The 12,829-nt window shown below is 40.0% G+C and overlaps 1 pseudogene; it reads right to left on the reverse strand.

Annotated features, from left to right (window-relative positions):
• Nucleotides 1-8,890: 8,890 nt before the first annotated feature.
• Nucleotides 8,891-12,292, reverse strand: LOC139079044 (uncharacterized; annotated as a pseudogene).
• Between the last annotated feature and the right edge of the window lie 537 nt (nt 12,293-12,829).

A 12,829-nucleotide genomic window follows, 5' to 3' on the forward strand; every position in this document is an offset into this window, starting at 1 on the left:
AGGGTAGATCTGCTTGGCCCCCCTGGTGAAGTCCCACAGAGATTTTTAAGGCAAAGAATTTTCTAAACATAGAAAGGCCATATTGATGCTGGTCAGCCAAAAAAAGGAAATCCCTACTATAATTTACTGCTTTGGCTGCCCGACATTAATAGCACGTTTCTTGACATATTTTCTTTTTTTCCGCCATTCCTGCTGAATATAGTTTAGCTATGTCTCAAGCACCTGGGAATATAGTCCCCAGCTCCCCAGAGGAAGAAAACCCAAAGCTACTAATAATTGGTGCAGCTCCAAGTCTGGTATGTCTATTCCTCCTGCCATTCTGCTGCAATCCTATTGATATTTTGCAACTTATGGACTAAATTTTTGAATTTAATTACCAACATGCATTGCCTGTTTATTCAGTGGCATGAAAAATCCTCAGTTGCCATATAACAGTCTCAGCTTTCCATTAAATGGCATTATTGCTGGGTTCTTGAATGGAAGAGTTCTTATTTGGGTACTAAAGCTTCTAAACCAGCATGGTCCAAAACTTTAAGAACAGGTATAATATTAAGAGGAACCCTACCCTGTCCTGTCCCTTGGTTCCTGGACTCTTATTCTGATTATAGGAGAAATAGTACGATACGTTAATTTTTGTTTCTGAGAAAATATATCTTGTCAAAAGCTTCCTTTCCAGGTGGACTCTCCTGAGACCATAACTGAGTCATCCGTAAAGCCAGCTGTTTCTGGTAATGGGATTCATGATAAGACAAGTCACACCATGGGTGTTACCCAATGACTTCTTTTTTTTTTTCCAAAGAAGATTAGCCCTGAGCTAAGATCTGCCACCAATTCTCCTCTTTTTGCTGAGGAAGACTGGCCCTGAGCTAACATCCATGCCCATCTTCCTCTATTTTACGTGGGACGCCTGCCACAGCATGGCTTTACATGCAGTGCATGGGTCCACACACGGGATCCGAACCGGCTAACCCCAGGCCCCTGAAGCAGAACATGCGAACTTAACTGCTTCACCATCAGGCCAGCCCCTGACTTTACTTCTTTTGCTGGAGGATAATTTAATTGGTTAGAAAAAAATGTTATGTGTGAAATCTGATGTGAAATGAACTAGTCAGTAAGTTCACGGATGATTGTGTTAGGAGAAACTTGCTGAGCAAGAAACGTAAACCCAATGTATCTTTTCCACTAAGAACAAATCATGGCAGCCTCCAGATTGTGTGGCAGGGAGAGGACCAAGAGTATTTGCTGCTGTGGGAAGCTGAGCAGTTAGCCATGGAAGTAGCCAGTTCTCCTTTAGTGAGAGGGAAATCCGTTGAACTGATACATAGCATAAATCCCTACCAACACGGCCACTTGGTGTGTAAGGCCATGGAACAAGCCCAGGAGTGCCTGGGAAAGCAGTAGGATTAGCATATACAGAACAAGAATTCTTGTCAAACTTACTGTTTGATCATAAAAATTCATGAAATGGGACTTTTTGGAAAGCACTACTATGGGCTACAAATATGCTTTTATTCTGGGACTATTGCAAGAGGCCCATCCTACATTTTCCCACACCTTGACCCCTATATCCTACCTTGTCCTTCTAAGTCCCATCCCATCAAACCTTTAGCCCATATCCTTAAAATATAGAATCTTCATCCTCCCCCTCTCTTTTGAAGCATAGTGGACATTGATATGTACCATGGGGAGTATTTCTCTCTTCCACTGCCCTTTTCCATTAGCAGTACACTTCTACATGATTCCAGCATGTGATATAAAACCATCTGTAAACCAGATTTGAATTTTTTTTTTAGGAAGATTAGCCCTGAGCTAACATCCGCTGCCAATCCTCCTCTGTTTGCTGAGGAAGACTGGCCCTGAGCTAACATCCGTGCCCATCTTCCTCTACTTTATATGTGGGACACCTGCTACAGCATGACTTGATGAGCAGTGCATAGGTCCGCACCCGGGATCCAAACTGGCAAATCTCAGGCCACCAAAGCAGAGTGTGCAAACTTGATCACTACACCACCTGGCTGGCCCCCGAGATTTGAATGTTTAACCCCCTAGTTAGCTATTCAGATGGAACTCTCTATGAGATTGTAAGAATATGCCTATTGGGAGCAAGAGCCAAATGTTCGTGCAGTGAATGCTTTTAGGACCATTTTCATATATACCATTTCCACACAAGCATGGTTTGCTGAAGGCTTATCCAATTTTAAGATTTTTTTGATACTAGAGCACCTGTTTTATGGTGAGCTGCTCAGGTCACATGCTCAGGTATTCAGTCTTTGCCAAAACCCCACAGCAAGCCAAGGGCTGCTTTCTTAAATGAAGAAAAGAGAGTATGTGTTACTTTACAACTTTAGTGTTTTTGATTCTCTTTCAGAACTTATCACAGGTCCCAATAAGAGAACATCCTTATTTCCACAGGTTCATCAATAATAGTAATAGTAATAGCTAATTGGTACCTACTTTGAGTCAGACGCTGTTATAAGTATATTTTGTATGTTCATGCACTTAAATCTCACTAACACCTTATGATATAGGTGCTACTGTACCATGCCCATTTTATAAATGAGGAAATTGACGAACAGAGAGGTTTGGTAGCTTCCCCAATGTGAGTAGTAAGTTGTAAGTAATTTACTGCTCACTGAAAGGAAGTGTTGTATATATTGCCTTAAAAAATAGAAAAGAAGATTTATAAGGATATTTGGAGATTCTCGGTTCTTGGAATTTAGCAGAATATACAATCCTCCCACTAAAAATCCTGACAAACTATAACAAGAATCTTTTAAATGCATGGCTGAGCTTACAAGGAAGTAACTGACTACCAGGGACAGGAAACAAAATAACCTTAAGTGAGAGGATGAGACTAAACATTTGAGCTGATACTCTGCCTGCCCCAGGGTGGAGTGGTAGGATTGGCCTCAGTAATCTAAAAGTTTGAATTTGAATTGTCATGAAAGAAGAAGTGAAAATTTGTAAAATATTCACTCAACAGCAAAACTCTTCTGCATCAGCCTGGTCTCCAAGTGGGAAAAATAACTCCCCCTCAAAATCCCGACCATTGTTCAGGAAGTCACGATTCAAAAAATTACAGGTGTTTCTGGGTTAGTGATATACACCTGGGGTCTTTGGCTCAAGCAAACACAAAATCTCTCTCTTTGACTCACTTCTGACAGAGTCTCTAGAGCTAAAGCCCTACTGCCAATGAGATCACAATCCAAATTAAAAACATTCAAGGAAACAATCTATGATATGCTAGAATCATTGTACAAAACTGTTAAAAGGGTTAGATCCTCAAAGAACTTTAAACAATACACCAAAAAATATTATTTAATAAATAAAAAGAATAAAAATAACTACAAGATACTACAGAAAAGAGTTAAAAATCCAGAAGTGAAAAATACAGACATTGTGATGATGGTTAATTTTTTGCCTCTTACCTTCAAGTTGACTCTTGTTGCCTGCTCTGTAATAATGGCACTGGGCCTTATCAATATGTCTCCTTTACCACCTGGCATATGTTAAGCCTTGTCCATAGAGGGCCTAGATGGACACTGGTGGAGGAAGGGTTGTCTCTTCCTGTTTCCAGTGTGCTTTCTTACCAGTGTCTTGCAAAAAGCTCTTTTTCCTCCTTTGTTCAGCCCCTGCATGATTTCAGCATAAAATTCCTGCAGGGCACAGCTTTTTACAGTGTTTGACTTGCTATCAAACTCATGCAGCTGTGGTGGCATAGTCTAGAGATCCAAATATTGTGGGCCTGCCCCCAGCCCAGATTGCTGCACCCCATACCCTCTCCTCAGTCCCAGGCATGGACATACACCAGGGGCACTGGAGGTTAGCCATCCCTTGACCTTTGTCCTATACAGCCAGCCCAGAGCTGATCCAGTCTGAGCTGGGCAAGGAAGATTCCTGAAGAGGGGGACCTCTCAATCTCCTGGTTCCAACAGCATCCAGCAGCTTCTCCTGGCACCTAACAAGTTCTGAGGCTCAGCAGCTTCCAGAGGGTAGATCTCCAGCAAGTCCCACCAATGAGATACTTCATTGACATCTCTACCATTCAGAAAGCCAAGGTGGTACTCTTTCCAAAGACATCTTGGTATCAGCCCTAGCAAGGTGGACTTCTCCCTTGCTACTTATCTCAGCCCCACAGGTAGTGATCACATCTTGTGTCTGCTGTTCCTATATTCTTTAAAATTCTTTTTAACTCTCACTAGCCAATTCCTCCTCATTCCAATCCCCTGTTAATAAAGCTTTCTATTAAACTTTCCCTGTTCAAATGACTATTCAGTCCTATGTCCTGACTGGACCCTGAACAATACAGAATTGGTCCCAGGAATGGTCCCAGAAAAGGCCTGCAAGAATAGCATTCTGGGAATCTCCTTACAACCAGTGGACTGAGGGAGACAAATCTTGAGCCTGGTCTATAGATGGGTCATCATGATATGCTAGTACTACCTGAAAGTAAGCAGCTGCAGCACTATAGCCACACTCAAGGGTAAACCTGAAGGCCAGTGGTGAAGGAAAATCCTCCTAGTGGTCAGAACTTCAAGTATGGCACTTGGTCATCCACTATGTCTGGAGTGAGAAATGTCCAGAAATACAGGTCTCTATTAATAAATGGGTAATAGCAAATGGTTTGGTTGGATGGTCAAGAGCTTAGAAGGAACAATATGAAAAGGGAGCTTAGGGAAGAAGTATGTGGATGGACTTTTCAGAATGTGCACAGACTATGAAGATATCAGTGAATATGAAATAGGCACCAAAGGACAACTACTGTGGAAGAGGTTCTTAGTGATCAAGTGGACAAAATTATACACCCTCTGGATTATAACACCCTGGGAAAAGTCATCCTTTCTCCCTAGCCATCACATTCCTTGCTTAATGGAGCTGTGAACTAAGTGGGTATGGTGGCAGAGATGGAATCTGTATATGGGCTCAATAACCTGGGCATCCCTTTACCAAAGCTGACCTGCATATCTAATCTGCCAACAGCACAAACCAACACTGAATCCTCAATATGGCACCATTCTTGGAATATGGGAGGACAAGCCAGCCATCTGGTGATAGGTTGATTACATTGGATATATGCCTTCATGGAGTGTAAAGATTCATCTTCACTGAAACAGACACATTCTGAATATGAATTTACCTTCCCTGCCATTAATGTTTCTGCCAACACCAGCAATCATGAATTTACGGAATGTCTTATTCACCATCATGACATTCCATACAGCATTCCATCTGATCAAAGAACTCATTTCACAGCAAAGGAAGTCATCATGGGCTCATACATATGGAATCAACTGTTCTTACCATATACCCCATAACCTGCAAGTGGCTGGTTTAACTGAAAGATGGACTGGCTTGCTGAAAACTCAGTTATGGTGCCATTTATGAAACAGCATCTGGAAATAAGGAGGTTCTTAAAGGATACAATATATACTTTGCATCAGAGTCTATTATATGATGGTGACTCCATAGGTAGAAAACATGGGCCCAGAAATCAAGAAGTGGAAATGGGAGTGACTCCTATCACTGTTACTCCTAATAACCCACTTGCAGAATTTTGCTTTCCATTCCATCTCTTCTAACCCAAAAGTGACTTATGTCTCTTGCTCGCAACTCATTGACCTGAACTGGTCAAATGGCTCCACCAAACCTCAAGGGATCATAAAGTACAATTATATCATGTTTTCAGTAGGCAGAGGGTCAAAAATAATTGACGAATAGCACAAATGACAATCACAACCTATACGTGGTTAACTCTAGGTGATTAACATGAGGCAAAGACAAGCTGATGGAGAGGCCCCCCCAAGCCTGTGATTACTACCCAATTATTCTGAAAGTGTAGTTCTTTAAATGGAATTCCTCACTGGCTTAAACAACTCAGGTAAATATTTTAAATTATTAGCTTCAATTTTCTCATCTACAAAGTGTGGGTAATTAATAATATGTATTTCAAATGCTATGAGTATCAAAGAAACTAACAAAGAAACTAACATGAAATAATTTATGAACTAAAGATATATACAAATCTTAGTTGTTTTATTACTATCAATATTATCAATTTAAGTAACAACATATGATTGCCATATTTTCCTCATAGCTTCATTTAGATTCCCAAGCACTAATATTTGGGTTAGTTAATGTTATGTAGCATAATGCTTTGCAGGTTTGACTAGAATATGTGGGTTTTTTTTTTTTTAAGATTTCCCTTACTATTAAAAGGCACAGGCAATTTCAAGTCCTCTGTCATTTATTGTGACAAATGAATCAATAAATGTGTCAGAATAATATGGCAACATGATTTTAAGCATCTTTAACTTAGCAAAACCCAGGAATATGGACTCTGCGTGTAATTCCATGACCAATGATGGCCTGCTTTTCTGTTAAATGAAATGCAATGATCCCACTATCAAAGACAGGAAGCTAGGAAAGATCTTCATTGAATACAACAGGCAAATTTATTATCTAAGATAACTAGAAATACAAAGGTAGGGTGAACTCCAGGCGTTGTAAGATAATTGTTCAATAAATGTTACTTAGTTAATTGGATGAATGAACTAATGTAAAAACAGCTTATTATTGCCAAACCTGTTTTTAAAATGTTGATGCTTTTAACTGCAAACAAATGTTCAGTTTCTTAGATCGACCATACTCCTTTTCTATGGACAGACCCACTGGACAGATCATTGCTATCATGGAATTTCATTTAAGTCGTGCCCACTGTAATGGGAATTTATCTCCAGTTGATTTTAATTCTAGATCAGAAGTTCGTTTGAAGATATTTGCTTTAAGGAAACTTTAGAAAAAATTTTCCAACAAGTCATATGTATTTGGTTATGGCACATAGAGGAACCATGTCTTGAAAGTCAGATTCTAATGGTTATTTTCTTTCTCTTTTAAAAAATTAATAGCTTTATTGATATATAATTCACATACCACACAATTGACCCATTTAAAGTGTACAAGTCAATGGTTTTTATATATTCACAGAGTTGTGCAACCATCACCAAAACCAATTATAGAACATTTCTGTCACCCCCAAAAAGAAGCCTCTATACCCATTAGCAGTCATACCATTTAGCCCTCAGCCCCCCAGCTCATGGCAACTAGTAATCTATTCTTTGTTTCTATAGATTTGCCTCCTCCACACATTTCCTCTAAGCGAAATTATTCAGTAGTATTAAATCTTCTATCCATGAACATGGAATGTCTTTCCATTTATTTAAGTTTTCTTTAATTTTTTTTTAAGATTGGCACCTGAGCTAACAACTGTTGCCAATCTTTTTTTTTTTTTTTTTGAGGAAGATTAGCCCTGAGCTAACTACTGCCAGTCCTCCTCCTTTTGCTGAGGAAGGCTGGCCCTGAGCTAACATCCGTGCCCATCTTCCTCTACTTTACACATAGAACGCCTACCACAGCATGGCGTGCCAAACAGTGCCATGTCCACACCCGGGATCCGAACCAGCGAACCCCAGGCCGCTGAGAAGCGGAATGTGTGAACTTAACCGCTGCGCCACCGGGCCGGCCCCCAATCTTTTTTTTTTTTATTCTTTTCCCCAAAGCCCCTCAGTATATAGTTGTAGATTCCAGTTTGAGTGCCTCTGGTTGTGCAAGTTTTCGTTAATTTTTTTAACAACGTTTAACAGTTTTTAGCATATAAGTTTTACATTTCTTTTGTTAAATTTACTCATATATATTTTATTCTTTGTTATACAACCATAAAGGGAACTGCATTCTTAATTTTATTTACAAGTTTTTCATTGCTAATGAAATTGTGAATTATGATTGATATTTTTATTTTGATCTTGGACCTTGTAACCTTGATTAACTTATAGGTCTTTTTTTTAGTGGATTATTTAGGATTTTCAATATACAAGATCAAGAGATAGTTTGATCTTCAAATAGACATAGTGTCACATCTTTCTTTCCAGCATAGTTGCCTTTTTTCATTTCCTGGCTGTATTAGTCAGCGTTCTCCAGAAAAACAGAACCAATATATAAAATGATATTTATAAACAGAACCAATAGTAAAAATATATATAAAGTGAGAAATTGACTCATGCTTTTATGGAGACTGACAAGTCCCAAGGTCTACAGTCAGCAAGCTGGAGTCCCAGGAGAGCCAATTCTGTAGTTGTAGTCTGAAGACCAACAGGCTCAAGACCCAGGAAGAGCCGACGTATCAGTTCAAGTCCAAAAGCAGGAAAAAAACCAATGTACCAGCTCGAAGGTAGTCAGGCAGGAGTTCCCTCTTACTCAGTCCTTTGGTTCTATGCAGGCCTTGAACTGATTGAGTGAGGCCCGCTTACATCAGGGAGGGTAATCCGCTTTATTCAGTCTAGTGATTTGGATGTCACTCTCATCTAGAAACATCCTCACAGACACACCTAGAATAATGTTTAACCAAACATCTGGATACGCTGTGGCCCAGTCAGGTCGACACATAAAATTAACCATTGCAAGTCTGCTCCTTGTCAACGTGGCATCCATTTACATCTCCTTAAATCATACTTCATGTCCAAATAAAGAAAATAACGAGGTTATAATTCCACCTAGCATGATACAACAATCCTGCCTACAACTGAAAACGCCCCTCCCCCAGAAGAGGAGGTAGTCCTTGAGTGATGTTTACTCTTCTCCTTGATATCCCATAACCTAAATACCATGGTGTAAAATTAATAATACTTGAATACTATGATATAAAGTCAGCACCTCTTTTGTTACATGATAAGAGAATAAGAGAGGAAAGAAATGGCAAACATCTTTGTTTCTTTAATATGTATGTTATACATGCACACGCATACACATCCATATACAGAAACATATTCATAACAAAATAAGAAATGAGAAGGAAATATTCATGACAGAGTCCTCATTTCAGTAACTGGTCACATGGTCACAGCCGATGTTTGTAACTACCTCCTTCTACTGCTTCTTTCTACCATTCTGTATTCCCCTTGTCATCAGTAAGCATCCTGGCTGGTCATGCTTCTTTACCTGGTGGAGCAACCCAAACCTTCATTCTCGAAAGATTTGGGCCATGAGTAGTCCTGCCTAGTTTGAATTGTTGTAGTTTTCTCTTGATCTTAATCACAGGGCATGACAATGCTAAGAGACGCCCTAAGGGATCATCTGTATTCCAGATATACCCTCCCTTACCTCCATTGTAGAGTAGTCCAGTTTCTCCTTGGTAGTCAGGATCAGTCAGCCCAGCCTGCACAGTAACTCCCTCCTTTGCCTGTTGATTCAGAGGCATGCATGAAGAGCTCAGAGTGGTCAGGCGGCAGTCTTTACTTCCAGTCCAGTGGAACCATTGTTGTGTCTACTGGACACAATGGTGGAAGCATTCCTCCCTTTGGAATTAAGAGCTCTAGGCCAACAGAGCATAAAGTCATGGGAACAGGAAGCAAAATTTTTGCTAGTGGTTACTGGGAATACCACTCCCATTTCCAGCCCTTGATTCTTGGACCCACACATCCTGACGGTAGGAGAAACAGCACCATATATTAGACACTGGTTTAGAGCACATACAGCCTTCTAGAGAACTTTGCCCCAGTCCTGCAAGGTATTGTCACCTAGCTGGCACTGAGTTTTCAAAAGGCATTCCGCTGTTCTATCAAGTTAGCTGTTTCAAGATGGTAGGGAATATGATAAGACCACTGAATTCCGTGAACATGGGCCTGATGCCACACTTCATTTGTTGTGAAATGAGTTCCTTGATCAGAAGCAATGCCATGTGGAATACTATGACTGTGGATAAGGCATTCTCTAAGTCCGTGGGTGGTAGTTTTGGCAGGAGCACAGATTGCAGGGAAGGTAAATCTGCATCCAGAATAAGTGTCTATTCCAGTAAGAGCAAAATGCTCCTCTTTCATGATAGAAGGGGTGCAATGTAATCAACTTGCCACCAGGTTGCTGGCTAATCACCCTGGAGAATAGTGCCAAATCTGGATGCAGTGTTGGTCTCTGCTGCTGGCAGATTGGGCACTCAGCAGTGGTCAGAACCAGGTTGACCTTGGTGAGTGGAAGCTCACATTGCTGATCTCGTGCATAACTTCCATCACTGCCACCGTGGATGGCCACTTTGTTCATGAGCCCATGGACAATGACAGTGGTGGCTGAGAAAAGCACCTGACTGGTATTCAGAGAACTGGTCATCCTATCCACTTGATTGCTGAAATCCTCTGCTAAGGTTGTCCTATGGTGAGCATTTATATGGGACACAAATATCTTCACCTTTTTTGCCCATTCAGAGAGGTCTCTCCATGTATCTCTTCCCTAAATTTCCTTGTCACCTATTTCCCAACCAAATTCCTTCCAGGTCACTAACCATTTAGCTAAACCAGTGACCAGAGTCCATGAATTGGTATATAATCACATCTCTGGTCATTTCTCCTTCCAAGCAAAGTGAGCAACCAAGTGCACTGCTTGAAATTCTGCCCACTGGGAGGATGTCCCTCTTACTTAGTCTTTTTGTTCTATTGAAGCCTTCAACTGATTAGACGAGGCCCACCCACACTAGTGAAGGCAATTTACTCAGTCTACCAATTTGAGTGTTAGTCTCATCCAGAAAGAGCCTGACAGACACACACAGACTAATGTTTGACCAAATATCTTGGTACCCCATGGCCCAGGCAAGTTGACAAATAAAATTAACCATCATATTTGCCTAATTGCCCTGTCTAGAAACTCCAGTAGCATTGACTAGAAGTGAGAGAAAAGACATCTTTGCCTTATTTCTGATTTTGGAGAGAGGGAATTCAATTTTTCACCATTAGGTTTGATGTTGGCTGAGTGTTCCTCGTAGATGTCCTTTATCGGATTGAGACAATCCCCCTTTATTCCTCGTTTGTCATGAATAGGGTTTTGGGTTTTCTCAAGTGCTTTTTCCTGTGGATTGAGAGGATCATGGGGTTTTTGTCTTCATGGGGTAGAGCTTCCGCCCTATGACTGAGCCACGTGAGGACTATCAGAACTCCAATATTCTTGGCCTACATGCCTAGGGTAGAGCCTCCACCCTATGTGTGGGGTCTGGATGGAGGAAAGGGCCCCCACGTATTGATTGCACTGCCTGGGATTTAACATCTGCAACATGGGGAAAGGGAGCAGGGAATAGAAATGCTGGGGACCTGTCCCTCACAGGGAGATACTATAGCCCTTGACTGTGCTGGGGGAGAGGACTCCTTGTCTTCTTACGTACACTCACCTAGAGTGGAGTTGCCATCGCCTTGAGTTGGGAGGGAGAGAAGAGAAGGAGCAGATGTGGCTCCAGTGCAACAGGCCCTCGCTGTTCTTACAGAGATTTAGTGAACGTTTCTCCATTTGCACATGCCCTTAGATCAATTTCCAGAGACTTTAAATGTTGGCTGTTTTTCAAATTTGTACCATTTCTGGTTGTTTCGCTGGGGAGCAGATCTGTGGAGCCCTTCATGCAGCCATTCTGGAAGTTGTCTCTAATGCTTACTTTCGATGAATAACAAAAAGTCTAGAAAATTGCTCAGAGCAAGAGTGATTTTCACCCCTTTTCTTTATGATGCAGAGTTTGGAAAATACTATTTTTGTAATATGACATGATCCCAGGGATAACTTATTTCTTTGATTTTTCTTAATTAAAATTGCATTTTTGTTTCAGAAAGGTACTTGCCAAGCAGTTTCCTTAGTTTCAGAACTTAGTATCAACACTTTGGCCTGAAGAAATATCTTAATTGATCTACAGTAGATACAGTTTAAGAAAATTTAAGTGTTCTTGTTTAGAAAAATCAACTCTTTCAAATTCCTACTGGGTTATAAATAATGATGATGAGAAATAATACATAAAAAAAGAGATAAGTGTATTAAAACTCCAACATTTAGTGTCTTCAGGAAAAATAGAAAACTTGATGTGAATTATTAATGTACTTTGAGAACAGAGGCAACAGTGTTGAATGTTAAGTATTAAACACCAATTTTAACCTTGACCTTATCTCTTTGAAAAAATTGCAGTTATTTTTATGAGACTGAACATTGCTCCAAACATGTTATGTAAAAGTTTGATCCTATAAGGCAGCACTTTTTGTTTTGTTTTGTTTTTTAAAAAGATGACAAGAATGTTATACATAGAAGTCTCAGATAAAAGTATTTTTCTCCCTTTTGAATGGCTGTATCAAAAGAATGATTTAGTAGTGACAATACTTGTGAATCTGCTGACCGTACGCTCTCTGAAGGTAAAGAGCTTGGCATACCACCTTTTGCAGGAGTCTAAAGAGTATTTATTAGCTGTATGAGCTTGTATGTCAAACTCCGTTGAGGCATTTGCCATTTGGGTACAGCATACTCTTCCCATTCTTGGTAATGCCGTCTACTTAGTTGTCTATTGCTCCCCTTAATATATAACAATTTTGGTGTCAGGTCCACAGTGCTTCTTTACACGCAAAATCCTGCAATCATCCCGAGTGAATCTTTTCATCATAATGACCTCTAATTTCCTCATCTTCTTCAACTCGAAAGCTTTTCTTGACTATTTCAATTCAGTCACTCTTTTCTACTGTCATAAAAAATACACATAAATATATTTTAAGCATATAAAAATGCTCAAACACAAGGATAAAGAATATAGGTAAAATTGGCAATAAATTCCAATTTGTCATCTGTATGATTTTCCAAGATCTTAACGTTAACTTTTTCAAATTTTGTTGCTTGTAAAATTTGATAAACTTGGTAGAATTTGATAAAACTTCTTTGGAGAGCAATTTGGTAATATTTGTCAAATAAAAATTGTACATCCCCATTATGGGCTGAATTGTACCCCTCCAAAATCCACACATGGAAGCCCTAACCCGCAATTAACTGTATTTGG

The sequence above is a fragment of the Equus przewalskii genome, chromosome 24, assembly GCF_037783145.1.
Source record: "Equus przewalskii isolate Varuska chromosome 24, EquPr2, whole genome shotgun sequence".
Lineage (NCBI taxonomy): Eukaryota > Metazoa > Chordata > Mammalia > Perissodactyla > Equidae > Equus > Equus przewalskii.